Source organism: Gossypium hirsutum, chromosome D02 (assembly GCF_007990345.1).
Source record: "Gossypium hirsutum isolate 1008001.06 chromosome D02, Gossypium_hirsutum_v2.1, whole genome shotgun sequence".
Taxonomy (NCBI): Eukaryota; Viridiplantae; Streptophyta; class Magnoliopsida; order Malvales; family Malvaceae; genus Gossypium; species Gossypium hirsutum.
This window is the reverse complement of record NC_053438.1, coordinates 67,877,429-67,894,860: the sequence shown is the minus strand read 5'-3', so window position 1 is coordinate 67,894,860 and position 17,432 is coordinate 67,877,429. Positions and strand designations below refer to the sequence as shown.

At 28.4% G+C, this 17,432-nt stretch overlaps 1 long non-coding RNA gene across 1 annotated transcript; it reads left to right on the top strand.

Annotated features, from left to right (window-relative positions):
- Positions 1 to 2,928: 2,928 nt before the first annotated feature.
- On the top strand, positions 2,929 to 4,596 carry LOC107903175 (uncharacterized). The gene is made up of 3 exons (XR_001685720.2): positions 2,929 to 3,081; positions 3,908 to 4,010; positions 4,124 to 4,596. It is a non-coding gene; the product is annotated as an uncharacterized lncRNA (long non-coding RNA).
- The last annotated feature ends 12,836 nt before the right edge of the window (positions 4,597 to 17,432 follow it).

The following is a 17,432-nucleotide window of genomic DNA, read 5'->3' as shown; positions in this document are numbered from 1 at the left end:
TTTTTTTAAAATTATTATAAATATATTTTTTACATATTTCATTTTTTATATACATACATATACTTATATATATGTATTTTAATACATACATACATACATACATACATACATACATACATACATACATAATCTATTGTTAGTTTCGTATTATTATATAGATATTTTATCTCTTTCAAATGCTTTAACATCTTTATTTTATTTCAACTTATTTCAATATTATTAATTTATTTAAATTTATTTTAATATTTAAATTTATATATACTATATTTATTTCTTAAATTATGTTTAAATTTGTATATGTCGTTAGTGTTTATATAAGATTGCTTGATTTTAATTAGTTTCCTCTTATTAGCCAATGTGGGTATTTACATGAGATTATTGTTGCTATGTGTATTACTTGCTTGTATATATATATATCTACCGCTCATTTGATTAATGTATGGTTTATTTACAAATTATCATTTTCGCGTTGCATATTATCATTTAATCACCTTACATTTTTCATTCAAGGATTTATAAAATAAGACTCGGTATCCAAGATTCTTGAGAAGATTGTGCCCTAACTTACTGGGCTTCAATTTTCCTCGTTGAATTTAAGTAACCGAGTATTCCTTTTTCAATTAAAGCAAAGATTCCAAATTAAAGCTTATCTCGAAGATTCAAAATGTTGTGTCTTAACTTATTGGATATATCATTCTATTATCTCGAGGCGAGGTTTTTTAAAAAAGGGCAAATTTGTGTGTTGTCAATGGAACTTCAAATAATCGTACCCTAACTTACGGAGTCTCGTTTTCTTTGTTGAAGCAAGATGACCAAATTTTTTAGTTTTCAAAATAATAAATTTCAATAATGATTTTAAAAGGGAAATCGCTTTTTAATCTTTTTCACTCGACCTTAAGACATAAATAATTAATTTGGTACTAATTTTGGGCGTTATGAGGGTGCTAATCCTTCATCATACGTAACCGACTCCCGGACCCGTTTTTCTAAAACTTGTAGACCAGAATCATTTTTTTAGGTGATCCAATCACACCTCAATAAAAGATTGGTGGCGGCTCCATTTATATTTTTAAAAGTCGATCCAGTTTTATAAAAAAATGGTTTCGACAGTTACAATAAGATAAAATAGGATCATATTGGATAAACGAATTTAACCAAAAAAATAAAATAAAATCCTATGAGGGTAACACACATATGACAAGATCATTGTACAACTAAAATTATAAGTTGCTTTTATAATGGTATATAATAAGGAAGAATTTCGCCATGGTACTTTTAGTGGATTAATTCCATTACTAAATAATGTTGTAATTAATAAAAGAAGAGTCAAAACTTAATTGCAAATTATTTTAGCCCTAATTATATATGTTCAACCAGTCTCTTCGCTAGCTCAACACAACTCTATATGGATTGCATTAGAACCAATATGTTGAATGAATGAAAACTACGAATGGAGAAATAGATTGCATGTATTATTATCCACAGTGAATGCATTTTTTTCATAAAAGACAAAAGATGACTTATTGATTAATTTAGTTTTTTAAAATTAATATTTAATTGATTGTAACTAAATAATTGAAGTTCAAAATGAAAATTAAATTAATTAGTCAGTACCATTTTATGGAACGAAACAATTGAATCTATTTTAACAAAATTATAGGTGGGATGAGAAAATAACTTAATTGAATGAATCAATTGAATCTATTTTAATTAATTAATTAATTAATATTTTAGGAATAAAAAAAATAGTTATTGGGTTGAATAAATTATATTAATTGAGTTAAAGATCAGATAACACATATAATTATATTCAATACATGAAATACCAAAATTTAGCCCATCATATTGCGATGGTTGGCAACCCTAGTGTTCCAAAAATGATGTGCTGCCGATCATATAGTCCCAATGGGATTATGTTTGTTTTCTATTAAAATATTATTATTTTAACTTATTTTGTTCAAGTAAAACTCTTTGTGATATTTCTTTATAAATAAGGACTATGGACTAACCCAAAATATATCATATATTAAGATTAATTATTTTGCCAAAAAGTAAGGAATTTATTGTTCCTAAATAAGTTTTATTTTCGTGAGAACTCGAGTTAAGTTTCTAACCCATAGAAAAATTTAATTTTCTCCACTGAAAAATTAAAAGTTTTTATTGTGTGATCGGTTTGTGTTTGAGAATTGTGAAGAAGATCGTGTTGATTGAAAGCCGAGAAATGATCAGACCACTAAGTTAAAAACACATGTAATAAGTTCGGTAAAGTTTATTGTTATAAATAACATAAAGGCTTGGTTTTAGAAAAAAAATAAATTTTCGTTATGCATCAAACTTTTCCAAACTAAGATGGTGTTCAGTTAACTTGTGAAATCAACTTAGTAAATAGTACAAATTAACTTTGAGGTGAATCCTCTATTTTTTTTTATATTTTAATCAATTTCTTTTTTACTAGAACCTTGTAAATATAATTTTTTTGTAAAAATATCAAAATATTTAATTTCATAACACTTTAATATATAATTAAAATTTCACGGTAATTGAAATTGAAAAGTGAATAAACGAAATAAAAAATACATATATAAATAATAACAATAGTATAATTATCTTTTAATTTAAATTTGTTTTAGCAAATAGAGGATTTTTTTCGAACCTTACGAGATAAGTGAATATTCTTGAAACCATAAAATGTAAGCCTGAAATTAATGTGCAATTTGATACATAAATTTTTGTTTTGTGTAATTATATATATAAAATCTTGATTTTGATTCAAATGTATACATAAAACTTTTATTTTAATTTAAGGGTCTGTTTGATTGGCGTATTTCATTTTCCGGAAAACATTTTCCCTCTTTTACGGTGTTTGATTGACCAAAGGAATTGATTTTCCGGAAAAGCAACTTCAACACACGGGAAAATCAAGCCCTTCTTTGCGTAAAATGTCTTACAGAATTTTTTTCCGTAAGACATTTTCCGGAAAACACAGCTTCAACCTCTCATTTCCTCCTCATTTCCTCTCCGTCCATCAACGTCAGCCTCTCCTCCTCATCGGTGTGCTTCTTCTTCTTGGGTTATCAACAGGTTCCGTTCTCCTTTTCTCTGTGTATTATTTTTGTTGATCGTGATTTTTTCTTGGGTGTGCCTTTCCTCCTTTTCTCTGCTGTTTTTCCTCCTCTACTTTCTTGATCTATTTTTTTTTGTTTCTTTGATTGAGTTTTTATTTCAGTTATTTTCTAATTTCAGTTTTGATTGTTAAGGGTTTCTGCAAATGGGTAGTTTTTTGCAAATGTTTTCTGCAAATCAGTTTCTGGGTTAACTGGAAAATGGGTAATTTGGATACTTTAGCACCCCATCATGCATGCGTATGCTATATAGCTTCTGCAATGTTTGCTAAATTTCATCTGTAAGTTCTCTTGACCTCCAACTTGGTCGATTTAAGGAAGGAGAAAAGTATGAATATTTTGGCTGATCATCAATGTCTCATTTACATTCTTATAAAAAAAGAATACATTTTTTAACTAGAAGAATATCAGTCTTATTTTATCATACATTATAGATGGTCAAAAGTCAGCAACTGCATTTGTTCTGCATTTGTAGCTTTCAATCAACTTGGAAGCTTAAATGAGTGCCGAAACTTGTTCTGCATTTGTAGCTTTTAAAGGTGCTTTAGTTGGATGGTCATGATTATCATATTGTTGCAATTTATTGTCTTGTTTTATTAGTTAATAGGAGTAAATGTAAAATGTTCATTGGCTTTTAAAATGTTGGAATTCTTTGAATTACTTGAAATGCTTAATGATGTAAACTTGAAGTGCTTTTTTTTTGATAAAGATGGTTACTGATATTATTGGATTCTTATCAATCTGGTTTTCTTTACTAAAGAACCTTGATTTGTGTTCAATGATAGTGGGCTGATGTTGCTGGCTTTGGATGCTAGCCAGATTCCTGCTTATTTCATACCTGCTTTGGGACCTGTTCCCAAGTGGTGTTCTTCGCTGGAATCTCTTACGGTGTGTTTTTAACTTGTATCCTAATCAATTTTTGTTTTATCCTTTTATTGGATGTACTATGTTGGGATATGCAGATGTGGTGCACTAGTGTTTACTTTGTATATATTTTACAGGAAGAGCTTGAGGAGGGTGGACAAACGAGCATATATGACAACTATAAATTTTTAACAAAAGAGGATCTTGAGAAGTTGAATTTGACAAATCTAATTGGGACCAATCTTCTGCGAGCCTACATGCACGGGTTCTTTATTGACTTTCGTTTGTACAAAAAGGCAAGACTGCTATTCTTTTTATTATTTCTTGTTAAGGATATCATGCAGCTTAAAAACTCCGGATAATTGCATTGTGTCACCTGCTGGAAATTTGTCTGGTTGGGTGTGTGAAACACGAAATATCTAGAAGTAAATAAAAGTTGAGATGCAGAAACAAAAAAATGAGTTCAGAGTTGCTAGATTAAATTCAGAAAGAGAGTTATGTAATTTTTCTATTTTCTGATCAGATAGTGCTTTCAATGCTCAATGTGGTTCTTTTGTACATCTTCACTATTTTGCTGTTTAATATTCATATTTTTACATATATTTCAATATTCTTACTAGTACTCATTGTGGATAATATTTTTTCAATTTATAACAATCAATATTGTAGCTTATTATTGAGTATTATTATAAATAAATTATTGCAATATATGTAAAAACAATTTTAAAATATAAAAATTTATTAATATATATTAATATATGTAAAAAACAACTTTTCCGGAAAATATTTTCAGGAAATCTGTCAAACAGCAGAAAATATTTTACACTGATTCAATCAAACACCAGAAAATATTTTCCAGTAAGTCATTTTACAGAAAAGTAAAACATTTTCCAGAAATCATTTTACGGAAAACATTTTACTGCCAATCAAACATACCCTAATTGTACACATTTAAAGAAATAAATACATTAATTTTTTATATTGAATAAGTATACTTTTTGTGTGTATGTAATATGTAAATATAAAACTGTGCTGTATCGGCACTGATATTGACAATTTATAAAAATCAAATCAAATCAAAATGGTATGTATAAAGCTGTACAAAATCAAAATTTATGTATGATGTTACAAAAATATAATATAAAGATTTATCTCTATATTTTACCCAAATCATTACTAAATACAAGCACTTTGATTTTTTTTAAAGAAAGAAATAGAATAGTCAGAAGATGGGTAGGGATGAAAATGATGGAATTGTATAATATAATTCTTAAAGGGACCACTCCTTCCAGGTCGATATTTCGTCCACATTTTATGTGAGCAATTTGCCATTTGGTCGGCTAATCATCCTTTATAAAAGTCTTGCCCTAAAAGTATTTTAATAATAATAATTATCCCATGACTTCAACTCAAGTATATGGCTTTAAACTGAAAGTCACACTCTTGAATTACATGGCCAATCTTTCAAAAGTGGCCACGTTTTTGGAATTTTAAGTAGTAACTTCAAAATTTTCAATCTATTTTGACAAATTTTGCTTCTTTTTTTTACTTGTTATTTGAATCACAAATGTACAAGTAAAAGATTTTATGCTTAATTCTTTTTGTTGATATTAATTTCGAATTTAATCTTGGAATAATCTTGTAATAATAAATATTATTTTACCTATAAATTAGATCTAAAATGGGGTTAAAATATAATTTTTCGTAGTTCTAATCATACTTAATTAGTGTAAAGTTCTTCATTAAATTTAATTACAAATGTGATCTTTGTTATGCTAATCCATAATAATAGGCCATACACTTGCTTGATTTAACCACTCGAGCTCTAAGTTTGGTTATATAAAAATAAAATGTATAATCTTAGGTTTTCATTCATTCTCTCAACACTCTTCCTTATTAAAACTGAGCCCTATTATTCTTTACAATTTTTGTTCCTGGATATTAATACAACATTAATTTGGTATTTCAACTTAATTTTTTTTCTTACTTTGGTACTTAAAAGTTTTTTGGTCCAGTTTAATATTTAAACTTGACACTTTTTCTTAAATTTGGTAGTTAATCTTTTTTGGGTCCAATTTAATGCCTAAACTTGACACTTTTTTCCTCAATTTAGTACTTAATTAATCTTTTCCTGTCCAATGATACTTAAACTTGTCAAACATTATACAAAATACTGTAACATACTAACAATGTTTTTTAAGAGGTGGTAAAGATAGTCAATATATGATTGACATGTGACAAACATGGTTTTTTTTGTATTTAAATGTTCAATTGCTTTTAGTTTAATTAATTAATTAATTTTATTAATTTAAAATAACAAATTTCTTTTATTTTAGTTTTTTAGAACTCTTCTTTTGTCATTCAATATTAATTCGTTAAGTATAGCTCAATGCACAATTTTTTAACACAAATTTCCTCTAATATTGGCGATATTTTTGTAGCATAACATGACTTTTTAAACACCATTAGTATTTCGGGGTAATTTGTATATCATTTAATAGGTTTGGGTACCAAATTGAATCTAAAAAATCTTAAGTACCAAATTAAGAAAAAGTGTAAAGTTTAAGTACCAAATTGAATAAAAAAAAGCTTAAGTATCGAATTAGTAAAAAGTATTAAATTTAGATACCAAATGTTATATTAAACATTTCTTTTTAATTATTCTACAAGAATCCTACTTAACTTAAAGCCTTAAACAACGGTTGGAGTTTCAACTCCCAACACCCCTTAATTCACTCATTTATTGTAGGTTTAGTCAAAGCTCGTGATTTAGCATTACGGCTCAACCTCTCCTCAAAAAATACAAACAATACTACTATAAAAATATATATTTTTAATATTAAATCAACAATAATTTAAGTTCATAGAATAGATTAGACAAAAAATGCATCAAGCAATAACTATATCAATTTATTTTTATATTAGATAAATATAATTATTTGTGTATTTAATATATAAACATAAAATATTATTAGACCAATAATTGTGTTACTAATTAGTGAGAATTCGATTAAATTAAAATTTCATGTATAAAATTATGCAAAATTAAAGTTCATATATAAAATTACACATTAAACCAAAGTTCATGCGTTGAAATTTTTCTCTCAAAGTTTTAATTAAGTTTTTAAGGTATTAATAATATCTAGGTTTAAGGGTGTAAAAAAACTCTCGAACTTTAAAAAAAAAACAACAATTAAACCATTGCTTCTTTTTTTTTGGCACTCACTTAGATACTTAAACGCCAAAACTCAGTAAACTCAAAATGATGTGGCAGTTAAGTTTGAACTTTTTGTTCCTTTTTTTCAACTAAGACGCCACTTCGGATACCACGTGTACTATTTATGACATCAACATTTTTTAAGAGTGAGTAAAACTCGTTTAATTTCGATTCCAAAAAATCGAAAAAGAAATTGAATTTTGGTTAATTAAATCAATTCGATTCGACCGACTACTCACCCCTTTTTTGTTTCTAATACGAATTTTCTTATTTGTTATTGTAACTAAATTAATTTATTCAATTTTTAATTACAACAAACATCATTTACACCAATCATAAGAAGCAGAGTTAATAAAATTGTAACAACTTAAAACATCATCAAAAATAGAAAATTAATCAATAGTCCATATCCATTATGAGGAAATAACTTAGCCTAATTATCTTGTCCTAAAACTAATGAAGATTTAATAACAAATAAGTAAATAAAACTCCTAATCAATGTCATTTGATAGATCTTTTTTAAACGACACTTTTCCAAAACAAAGTTTGAGGGGCTCGAAAGTGAATTTCCTATAAATGGTCCATGCTAAGATATCAAAATATAATGTTTCTAAAGATAAAATTACTAGAAATAATAAAAGAAAAGTATGAAAGTTTCCCGAAATAGAAAGTTTTTGCAAAAAATAGTAACGACAATGATCAAATTTATCTAACGATTCCTTTTTTACGTATTTCAATTTCATGAAACAACTTAAACTGTCAAGAAATAAAGTATTTAACAAAAGGATTAAGTTTGAATTTCATTTGAAGCGCTTTGCTTCTAGTGACTGGTCCACTAAGTAAAACAAGTCCTTGTAAATCATTTGCTGAATTTTCATGATTTTAACATAAAAAAAAATTAATGGTTCACATATTTTTGTTTTTAAAAAAGCAAACAAAAACTATATATGTTTTCTAAAATAAAATGAAGCATTAGTGTTTTCAATTTTGTAGCGGATACTCTTTAATCAATTATTTTATTGACTAAGAAAAAAAAACTCTAAAATTTAGAAATTAATTTAAAATTTAAACTATATTTTAAAGGTTATAATTCAAATAGATAATCTGGAGGTGGTCAGAACTTTATAAGACAATGTAATGGTGGACTCAGTAATCATAGTGCTTAGAATCCAACGAATTTTGATAACTGAAGGATAGTGGTGGATTTAGTATGTCCCTAAAGAAGATAATTTAGTTGTTGAACGATTAGCTAAGCTGAGTTTAAAATAGAGGACAAGTTTACAGGTTTTTGAAGACGAATCCAAAGAAATTTTTGGGTTTTTACACCAAGACAAAACTAGTGAGGCTTTTGCTCATGTAATTTTAGTCTTTTGTTTTTCAAAAAATAAATTCTCATAAAAAATTAATTGAAAAACCAAACATGGTTTCCTTAATATGATATTTATTTCTTTTTAGACTTAATAATAGAAAAATATAATAAAATACATATATCTTTAAATCAATGTAATAAAGTTTTGGCTTATAAATTAAAAAAAACTTTTAAGAAAAAACGAAAAAAACCATTTAATTAAAAAAAAATTAAAACCAATTATGTGATACCAGGACGTGAGTGAAATAAAATTTTAAAAAAATACATTTATAATTTTATATTGAATATTGGAAACCCTTTTAGAGTAGCAGATGATGCTTAGTTTTTAAGCACTTTCTTTTTAAGCGTACACCATAAAAATAATCAATTTTGTTTGTCTTAAATTACATTTTAATTGTTTATATTAGAAGTGTTACGTTTTAATCACTTACGTTATTGTTTTGTTACGAAGTGGTCACTTTACCGTTAAGCTCTGTTACATCCTTAGCGGCGGTCTTATGTGGCAGTCCAAATGGGTTTTAAATGCCAACTTGGATGTCTTACGTGACAATCCAACTTAAATTTCTTTAATTAAAAACTTATTTTCATCCCAACAACTGGAATCTAAGTTGGCATTTAAAACCTATTTGGACTGTCATGTATGACCATCGTTAGGGAGGTAACGAAGTTTAATGGTAAAGTGACCATTTCGTAACAAAACGATAACGTAAGTGACTAAAACGTAACACTTCAAACATAAATAATTAAAATGTAATCTGACGCAAACAAAAGTGACTATTTCAGTAGTTTATATAAACTATTAGATATAAATACTTTTATAATAATATTTTGTTGTTTTTAAAGAATAATATTTTAAATTTTTCCAAATTAAATTGGTGTTTTATTGATTGAACGTTTTATATATATAAAAATATTTCACATCATATATATATATATATTATAATTTTATCTTTTAAAATTGAAAGGAGAAATTTCTCTTAGAGTAGGGGGTTGAGATTTTTCTACCATAATCCTTTCAATTTTTAAATATGAAAATGAATGCGCTTTGGTGCATTTAAACCCATATTATTTATATTTATTTTTGTTAAAAAATATTTTAAATATTTTATAATTAAATTAGTGTTGGAGTTTATATAGAGAGAGTATTGATACATAAATTAGTATAAATAGTTTGGAGGGTATAGAAGACTGTGTAGGTTGGGACACTGGCGGCTTGACTCAAAAGCCCACCAAACCAGTGCTAAAATCGCTCTGAATAAAATTTAAATGCACTTTATGAGAGCTAAATTTTCAATACAACTTTTGTCACAATCGTATATGTTTTTCAATAATTATTTTTATTTAAACAAATACCAAAATTTAATTTTTGACTAAGCGCAGATCAAATTTGAATTATTTATTGAATCATAATAATATAATAAAAGCTAAAGAACTTTATTAGTCTTTCCTATGACTATACCGATTAAGACAAGTCTTTAATTATATTATTACTATTAGGAAAATAAATATGAAAGACTTTAAGGTATTATGGAAATTGGAAAATAGAATGTATTTAAATAAAAATTGTTAGTGCTTATCGCATTGATTTTGTTTTTAGGGTTGGACGAGAGTTTAAGGTATTTTTTTTAGAATAATTGAAGAATAAAATTATTAGTATTGAAAAGTGTCTTTATCTTTAAAATTTTATTTTCAAAACTAGACTGTTTGTGGACGTATGGTCACTCACCAAGAGATGACATGAGCGTCTGACCTTTGATGGAATTCGAACACCTGACTTATGTCATATAGATCGGTTGTACATCTTCTTTGAATAATTAATGTAATCATGGATGGATATCTGTATGTTTTGGATGAAAATATACATATAAAGCCCTTTACGACAGATATATACTTGATGATCAATTCACGTCGGGTCAATCCATGAAATCATTGGAAACAAACCAAAAATCCGCTGGAAACCAGCTAGTGTTCCGTTGCAGCAGCTAGAGCATATCATATGCTGATGCCTGATGCTGAATTGGCTGGCTTTTGACAAAACGAGACAGCTACAGGTTTTCAACATTTTCTTTAGAAGCTTTTGGGCTGATTTGCTTGTAACTTTGATGTTATATGAATAAGGTTTTCAACAATATTAGTTCATCGTGGTCTCTGCTTTACCAAATCTTCCTCCATGTTATAACCAAACCAAAGCTAAGCAAATAATTCAGAAGCCTGCCATCCAGTCAAAGTACCTTTTGTCATATACCCTATCACAGTCCATTTATTTTAAAGGGTAAACCATATATAAGTTCACTAAACTGTTAGTAAGTTTATGTTTTAATTACTTAATTTTAAAAATAAAAAAAATGGTCATTGAACTATTTGAGAGTTTTTATTGAAGTCGATAGATTGTTTTTTTTTTTTTATAAAGTTCAGCTAGCAAGTTCCAAGTGATGATTTGATGATCAGTACAGTGGATTAGTATTTATCGACGAATAGAAGAAAATAACTTAGATTTAAGTCAATCTACGGTTAGTTTCGGAGATCAAAAAAGAAAGCTGTTTGGATATTTGTTTACAGATTCAAAGTTGTTCCATGAAAAAAAACTGAATTATAAAAGAAAAAAGAAAGAAGAGTTTTCTATTTGTGCAAACGATGCAAAAAAAGAAGGCCATATAGTGATTTTAACAACTCAACGACTTCAATAAAAATTTTCGAATAATCCAATGACCATTTTATAACTTTTTGAAATTTAATGACCAAAACATAAACTTACTAACCGTTTAATAATTTGGGTGCACTTTACCCTTTATTTTAATTGCAGCAGTGACAAACCATGCAGGGTAGATTTCTTTGCTAAAAATATTTGCCATAACTTCAATTCGGACCAGCCCATTTGCTTTACAGCCAAGCGCCAAGCCTCAGCCCTTTGGAAGCCGAACTTAACTAGGCTGTAAAAAGCTCATTAGCTAGCCAACCGAGAGCTGCTGAGGCTCAGTACCTACGGCCTATAAGCCCACTGGGCAGCGGCTGCCGCCTTTCCTTGGGTCCTGAGGACCTACGTCTCCCTCACTTTTTTTTTTAGATATCTATTTTACGATTCATATTTGAAGCTTTGTATATATCTTTTTTAATAATATTATTTTTAGAGTTTAAATTTATATTCTCTTTTTTAAAGTGCGATATATTTTACTATTATATCTAATTACTTATAAATTTTTTTCTTTATAAATCAAAACTAATTTTAATGAGTTAGCTAAATATATATAAATAAAGTAGGAATAATGATTCCAAAATTACCAAGTAGAAATATCTACGCAAGTCACAATAATAATGATTCCAACTTACTACAAAGAGTATAAAGTAAGCAAAAGTTGATTATACGCCGTGACATATCAGTAAAAATAAAAGGAATAATGCAAATCTTTTGCTGGTGGGGGTTAGGGAATTTGTCTCAATTCAGTTTCACAATCATAGCCCTTTTCTTTCTCCATTATGAATCCCATCAAATAACCACCATCCTTGAAGGGCTTCATTTTGCCTAGGTGGACCACACCGATCCACCGTAGCATTGGTCCTTAAGATTTCATTTGAATTAGGTTAAATTATGCTCTTAGTTCCTTCTCTTTATGAAAGTTCTAGATTTAGTCCTTATACTTTAATTTGGTCATTTTAGTCTCTCTATTTTTCAAATTTTAAAAATTTCAGTTTTCACCAAATGATAACTGTTAAATTCATTAAGTTTTGTTGTTTCTAATTTTTGATGGGGCAAATATATTATCACATGTTTAATCCCATAACAGCTTTTTATTTTCACATATTACTTACAAAAAATCCAATTAATAAATTAACTACTATTATTTGCGTCAAACCAAAAATTTAAAATTCGAAAAGTACAGGGACTTAAATCTACAACTGTACGCGTAGTACAGGACTAAGAATTAAGTTTAACCTAATAGAATTACTACTACTGTTAAAGTCATGACAAAATTTTCAAAATTTAAAAAGTACAGGGACTAATAGTAAAATTTAACCTTTGAATTATAGAGTTCAAGGATATTTACATGTTTTCATAATATTTTATGAGAGATATTTAGTGTTTTGTTAGAGCATAAATTTCTTGCATCCTCACTTAATAAAAACAAGATAAATCATAAAACTCGAAACTCAAAAAAAAAATAGTGAAAAAGTAATAAATAAATACTAATAATAAGTATAAATTATAAATCTGAAACTTAAAAACTTAATATAAAATTTAAATTCTAAATCTTAAATCTTAAACCACCAAATCTTAAACTTTAACTTTAAAACTTGAAACTAAAAAAATAAATTATGTTGTTATTAGTTGAATCATTTCTTTTTAGTCAGTTTAATATTCTATTATTTAAATTCTGCATAGGGATAATTATATGTATCTCTCCCCTAGGCATTGTCACGATGTTCACGTCAAAATAGCAGATAAACTTCGATGCTGTACATATCAGTCATGGTATCGATAGCAGGAAAAATGAATGATTGGATAAAATCCGAAGTCCACATTCAATATACAAACCAAGTGGGGGGAGCCCCACATTTATCAGTGGTCACAAGGCCAAAAGCAAAAAAGAAAGTGGGGGCAATGAGATAGCAGATCAGACCAAGTTGCTGAATAGCTTTAGTGCTAAGTTAGTCATTATGTATTGCGTTTCTATTTTGTATAGTATTAACATTATAGCCATTAAACCAACAAGTAGGCTAGCAGGCACTCCACTTATTCCCACAAGAAAATAAGTACAGCTTTTTCTTTTATACTGCATGGAAACTTGGGGGGGGGGTGGAACAGACAAAATGAGCCAACCCTTGTGACTTAATAATCCGAGTCATGGATTCAGGCACCTCGTGATCTTTGATTTTTGTACATATATATTTCAATTATTTTGACCTTATTTAGGAATTAGGATAGAGTGTAGCTAAGTAGAGTAAAACACAAAAAGAGACGAATAAAACAAGAGGTTGACTGATGAACCGCCTCCAAAGATGGCCAATGAGCAATGATTTTGCCTTCGGCATTGGCTTAGAAAACATTAGATGATTATTATGTGAATGAGAAGCAAATACTTTCCGCCCATGTGCGTGTTTACCTGCCTTTTAGACTTACAGGATAACAATGGAAACATCCTACGTACCTTTTTATGCTTAAATAAAAACTAAAATATTATCCGTATAATTTTGTTTTTGGTCCTTTATATTTGATTACGTGATATTTTAGTATTCGAAATTTTTTAAATTTAACATAAAAGAGAACAAAAACATCATAGTCCAAATCTTGTCCAGTCAACAGATTTATTCCATGGCTCTATTTTTTTTTTCCAAACATAACATAAACATCATAGTCGTTTTTGTTTTTTCCCTCATTTATTTATTATTTATTGGGAGACATGTTGATCAATGTCTGTATTTATAATTTAGTAATGCAAATAATAACATGGAATGGTTGGTATTGTATATGTTTCGTTTCAGCTTCCGACGGTGAAAAAGGATTCAGGGTTTGGTGAGCAATGTGGGGATCTTTGATTTGGATTTTTTTTTTAAAGTGATTTGGATATTATTAACACAAGAAAAATGGGGAGGGGCTAGTGTTAGGTGATATGTAAATAACACGTTACCTGCTGCTTATGAGCTCAGCTATGGCTCAACAGTGGTGGTGGGATTGTGGGGGCTCTGGGGTTGTCTTCAATTCAAAATTACTAATTGCTGATATTACAAAATTCTTTTCGGGTCCTTATTCCAAAACTTTTCCAAGTTAAAGCTAGGATATAATTATATAAATAATTGATGAATGTGTTTACTTCTTTTTATTCCTATAGAAATTTATTATGGTAAACTATTAAAATAGTCACTTTTGTTTATCTTAAGTTACATTTTAGTCATTTACATTAACATGTTGTAACAATTTAGTCACCGTGTAGTTAATTGTTGTTAACGGTGTAACGGTAAGCTGACGTGGCACGTTAAATGATCATTTCAAACAAATATTTTAGGTTACATTATACAATTGATATTCATATATTTTTTTCATTTTGATCAATTGAATTTTTTTCTTTTTTTCATTCTCTTCTGCTTCTCCCTCTACTTTTCTCTCTTCTCCATCTCTTTTAACATAAAAGAAAAAAATTAAATTGCTCAAAATAAAAAAAAATATAGGGACCAATTGTATAATTTAACCTAAAATTTTCGTTTGAATGATGATTTAAAGTGCTACATCAACTTACTGTTACACCGTTAACGACAACTAACGCTCAGTGACTAAAATATTACAATGCGATAACGCAAGTGTTTAAAATGTAACATTTCAAATATAAGTGACGAAAATGTAACCTGAAACAAATAAAAGTGACTATTTTAGTAGTTTACCCAATTTATTATATATTATATACCTTAATTTAAACTAACGAGTATACCCGTGCATGTTACATGTAAGTTTCTACTATAGCGGTTATCATTAAAAGCAAATAACATAATGATTAAAAAACGTAAAATAAGCTTGTAAAAGTAAAGAGGCAATTAGTTATAACTTATATGAAAGAATTAGAAGTGAAGAACGAAAATTTGAGTCATAAGACGCACATTTTAATGTATTAATGACATTTAATTTAAAAAAGTTTTAAATTTTATAAACAAATAAAGAAGGTCTGCTATTCTAGCATATCTTATATTTTTGGGGTTTTTGTCTTTTGTTTAAGTTTGGTATGCGGCGGTGGTCTTGGTAGTGATTGGTTTATTTCTTTCAGATTTGTGGTGATAGAAATGGAAAATGATTTGGCGAGACTTACTTTGGAAGATGAGGAGGAGGAGATTTTACAAGTAAGGGGATTGATCTTGCGAAGGAGATCTATGATTTGTGATTGGTCGGTTGTTTCTTAATTGCAAGTGTAATCTATTTCCTGGCAATGAGAAGTACAATGGCTAATCTGTGTCACTCGGTGAGAGGAGTCCAAAATTTATATCTGGTAGAAAAACGTTTTCTGCTTCGGTTTTTCCATAAAAATGGATCTTGATCGAGTACTGAATGGTGTTGTATGGGCTTTTAATAATTATTTCTTGGTGATCCATAGCATGGAGGATGGAGAGAATCCACTTAAAGTTCTGTTAACCCATGTGAGTTTTTGGGTGCAAGTCCATGAATTGTTGTTTGGTTTCTTCTTTACCCATATAGCAAAACAATTAGGCGATTTTGTGGGGGAGTTTTTGGAGTGTGGCACTAAAAATCTAGAGAGGGGTTTGAATAATTATATGCGAATTCAGGTTTGACTGGATGTTAGGCGTTCGCTGAGGAGGAAGAAGAGGCTAATATTTGCTCTGGGTAAGTGTTCGTATGTAGTTTTCAAATATGAAAGGTTGACTTTGTTTTGTTTTTTCTGCGGTTGTCTGGGACATAGTGATTCTTTTTGTCAAGTCAGGATGGCAAAAGGAGTAGAAATATCGTAGATAGGATGAGATCTGTAGACTCGTGCTCAGTTTAGAAGGGTTATGATAACAGATGGTTAAAGGGAGAAGGAGGGAGTAAAGACGTTGGCTTAGAATGATTTGAACCGATGCTGGGGATAAATTTGGAGGGGGGACTCAGAACATATGGGTATTATAAGAGGGAACATCCCCTTCTCAAGGTCTGGAGTTTCACACATCACGGGTGCACTCAGCAACATCGTATGGCGGTATCTAATAGAAGTCCCCATTTCCCAAGTCCTAACTTCATCTAACCCGCCAATAGTTTCCCCGCAACATGCATACATTACTCAAACATTTCATACAATTTATCATTATATATACATCACGCCAATTAATCAAACATTTACTATCTACCATTAAACAATCAACACACGACTAACAAGCTCACATAGTACTATACACATACATAACCTTAGGCAATCTCTGTATATAAACAACATGTACATGTAAGTCATAAGACATCATCTATCATCTAGAAGGCAAGGTACAAAGACTCATCTTGCTTATTTATCATTGACAGCGTAGCTTGTTCGAACGCCAGAACCTCCTTTATCCTGGTAACTAACCATGACAACCACTTATTATTGTAAAATTATTAATTATTAAGAAAAAAACCAAAAAAATAATATTGACAAGTGCGGAGTATTAATTTACAATGTCAAAAAAATATTTGTACAATATAAATGTTTTAATAATAAATAGAAATAATTTAAAATATCAAAATAACTTTTTTTAATTATGCTTATTAATTATTATTTTGAGTAATATGTTTTGCGTAATTTTCTAAAATAAAATTGTTGTGTTTAATACCCAATAATTTCTTTAATTTTTAATTTTTATTTAATATGTAAAATATATTTCTCATTCACAAGTGTTGTAAATATAATTATCAAAGTAAGTTCATTTATTCAAAAATTTTCAATGAAAAAAGAAGATGTAAATGGACAAATTTATAATATAATGAATAATATACGGTAATTTAGTCGATTCAGATTGTTTTTTTTTTAATTTGTGCTTATGTATATTATAAGTAAAAGAAAAATATTTTATAATTCATTGTACAATTTACATATCATCACAAAAAGGTCCTCCGTAATTAATTAAGAATAGGTAAATTAATTATCGTGTAAATAATTATAAACCTATTAATTTACAACCCTGATATTCTATCGTCGACCTACTCTTCAAATCACGTCGGTCTTCAGAGGTGGAAAGGGAAAAAGGGTCACACATCCATTTATATTTCGATTTGAGATTATAGTTATTACTGTACCTTTATAATAACTGCTTCGACATTTTTCTTACTTCAAATTTTATTAAAAAAAAGTTGGATGACTAAAATAAATCTGATATCCATCATATCATGGGGTTATTATCCACGTATCGCATTGGT